Below are 3,129 nucleotides of genomic sequence, written 5' to 3' on the forward strand. Positions count from 1 at the left end.
AGACCAGGCTGGCCTCGAACTCAGAAATCCACCTGCCTCTGCCTCCCGAGTGCTGGGATTAAAGGCCTGCGCCACCAGGCCCGGCTCAATTTTCTTAAGGAAGGGGAAAAAGGACCCTTATAATTCTTGCTATGGTTAGGATGAGTTTATTAAATTACTATTTTTATGTGCTTATTTACTTCAACTGAATATCCCAAAGGAGGAGAGTAAATCCCCAAATGATGGAAAACTGATAGAACCTTTACTGGGTGGAGCAGGGCTGCCCAAGGAGCATGTTTCTCTGCCCTGGTGCCTTCCACGTGAACTTTCCATGCAATAAGTACGATTCAGATTCAAGCCCAAGCTTGGAGATGGTCTCCCACAATGACCCAAACATAACACAGCAATTTAGCATGATCCACTTTAATTTGGACAAAAAAGATTTCCAAGTTAAATTTTCGAGATCGAGGAAACAGGGTTTATAGGATTTTTGTGTTTGGTTGTATGCACACAACTTTCCTCTGCTGGTCAATACAGATAGAAACATTGTGGTGCTGCTGTCAAGCTGTTGAAACAGCTTGCCCAACCAGATGGACCCTGATTTAACAGACAATCACATCCAGTCTGGTTCTCAGCAGCCATGTACCAATCTTATGCCTGGCTTCGCACAGACACAGAAGGTTAGACATGAGCCAATTAATAACTTTTGACTCTACCCAATGACCATCTCAGGTGATGACTACATCCTTTCTGGAGGCTACTGCTGGAATTTAGACAGTAAACAGGGAATTTGTTAAAATTTCAACTTTAAAGCTAATCAAGGACTTTGGAATGGCATTATTTTCAATAATAGGAATATGTAGGAAGGAACATTATTTCTGAGGAGAAGCTGCTTGGCATTTGTAGAAAACCCTGTTAGGCTGGTCCTAAATGAAATGCAGCAATGAAATAAAAGAAATCAGAGCCAGAAAAGAGGTGACCCTAAGTAAAGCTATTCCTTTTAGGGGAAAAAGAAAACAGATTCAGAGAAACAAAACAACCTGACCAGCTACACAGAGCCTATGGTTGGTCTTTCATGACTCCTGTTTATCTTGATTATCTGGGGTTGCCATTGGGATCAGGACACAGATAACAGCCTCTTTGGTGTGTAGGCACTGCCTTCCATGTTCAGATTTTTTCTATTTAGTTAATGATATGTTAATAACAAAAACAAGATGACGTTGGATTGTCTGGAAGAGACCTTCTACTCTCCTTCCCCTTCATGTTGGCTGAGATTCTGGCCTGATGCGTGGAGATGGTATCTTATTCCATGAGATGAAAACCCATATGCTGACTGTGCTCATGGATCGCAGAGGACACAAATGAATGAGAAATGATGATCTTTCGGCCCTCTGTACTAGTGGGTTTGCTATCCATGTGTTCAACCAACTGTGAGTCAATATTTGAGAAAAAAAATTCATCTTCCCTGAACACATACAAATGTGTTTTTGTCAGTTTTCTAAACAATATAGTATACCATTACACAGAGAGCATGTTCAGTGTGATAGGTATTTGTATATTGTCTAGAGGTGGTTTAAACTATATGGAAAGGTGTGATGGTTTTATGGCAACATTTGGCCACTTGACATAGGAACTAAGAATATCTATTGATTTTGTATCCTTCGGATCTTGGACCTGAACCTTTGAGGATTCAGAGGGAAAAGCATACACCTTGGGTTTTCCATAGCCACCTCTTTCTTCCTTTGCATACTCAGAATCACACCAATGTCACACCCATTCTTTCTTAACTTTTGTGTTAGATCAGGCAGTGATGTGGATAGCATTTTTTTGTTTGTTTTGTTTTTCACTGAATACGTTTTAAAGAGAAACTTAGCCACCTCCTGCATGTATTATTGCATATATTTATGATAAAATAATTACTACTTTGTAGAAAAGGGTACAATTTAAAAATATTTCTCACACATGTAAGGCCTATGTATGTATGTATGTATGTATGTATCTATCTATCTATCTATCATCTATCTATTATCTATCTATCTATCTATCTATCTATCTATCTATCTATCTATCTATCTATTTTCTGGTCCTTTCAGTGATGTACAAGGTCAGCAGATTCTGTCAGAAGGATTCAGAACCTGTGGACCCAGAGTTATGGATGGTTTGTTAGTTATCATATGGGTTTGTGGAATCTAACCTGGGTCTTCAAAAGCAGCCAGTGTTCTTAGTAACCATGCCATCTCTTCAGGCCCTCTCTGAGTTTTTTTTAAAAAAACTTTATCTTATACAGAATCAAGGTACTAAATTAGATGAACTATGGGATTCATTAAAATATTGGGCAATTTAATATTTATTTAATTGATAGTTGTATGTAGGTCAGCTAATTAAAAACTTGCATTTTGTATTTACTTTTATTTTTAATAGGTAAATTAAAATTCTGAATCCCCATGTCAAGTCCGCAGAGATACACAATTCCTTTGTACTTTCATGTGCCCAACCATTAGAATCTGGTCTCCTAGATACACTCTTCATTGTTTAATACCTACAAAGTCTGATGGAATCCTACTGCTCTTGTAAGACTCCCTTATGCAAATATTTACACTAGAACTTTTAAACATCCACAAACATGCATTTCCCTCTCCCAAATAACATCACCCAGAGTGCTTGGAGCACTTTATGACATGGTGTATCTGTGCTCTCAGGATGGGTATCTCTGAGACCTACCTGCTCAGTCTCCTGGGCTAACCACAACTACAGCAGGGAATGTGATGAGCCCCTGCTAAGAGCTGTTGGTATTACAAAGTGGTCTTGAGTATGTCAAAATGTTTTCTTCTATTTTAATCCTGTTTCTACATCAAGGGACACACTAGCAATAGAATTCTTAATTCTGGAACCTTCCACAGACCCTTGTTACAGTGATCCAGAGGGTCATGGTGACACAAGAGTTTCAAAAGAAAAATGGAAACTCTCAGAAGTGTCTGGACAACTTTGGAGGTTAGAGAAGTTTCTAAATGATTCAAGGAGACAGAAAGCAAAGAAAGATACAAGGAAGGAAGGGAAGTAGGAAGGAAGCAAAAAAGGAAAAGAGGAAGGAAGGAAGGAAGGAAGGAAGGAAGGAAGGAAGGAAGGAAGGGAAGGGAAGGGAAGGGAAGG

General features: G+C 39.1%; 1 protein-coding gene across 4 annotated transcripts in view; it reads right to left on the bottom strand.

Annotated features, from left to right (window-relative positions):
• Veph1 (ventricular zone expressed PH domain containing 1) overlaps window positions 1-3,129 on the bottom strand; it is a 209,571-nt gene that overhangs the window by 135,638 nt on the left and 70,804 nt on the right. The window lies entirely within an intron of this gene.

This window comes from Mus pahari, chromosome 4 (genome assembly GCF_900095145.1).
Source record: "Mus pahari chromosome 4, PAHARI_EIJ_v1.1, whole genome shotgun sequence".
In the NCBI taxonomy this organism is placed as follows: domain Eukaryota; kingdom Metazoa; phylum Chordata; class Mammalia; order Rodentia; family Muridae; genus Mus; species Mus pahari.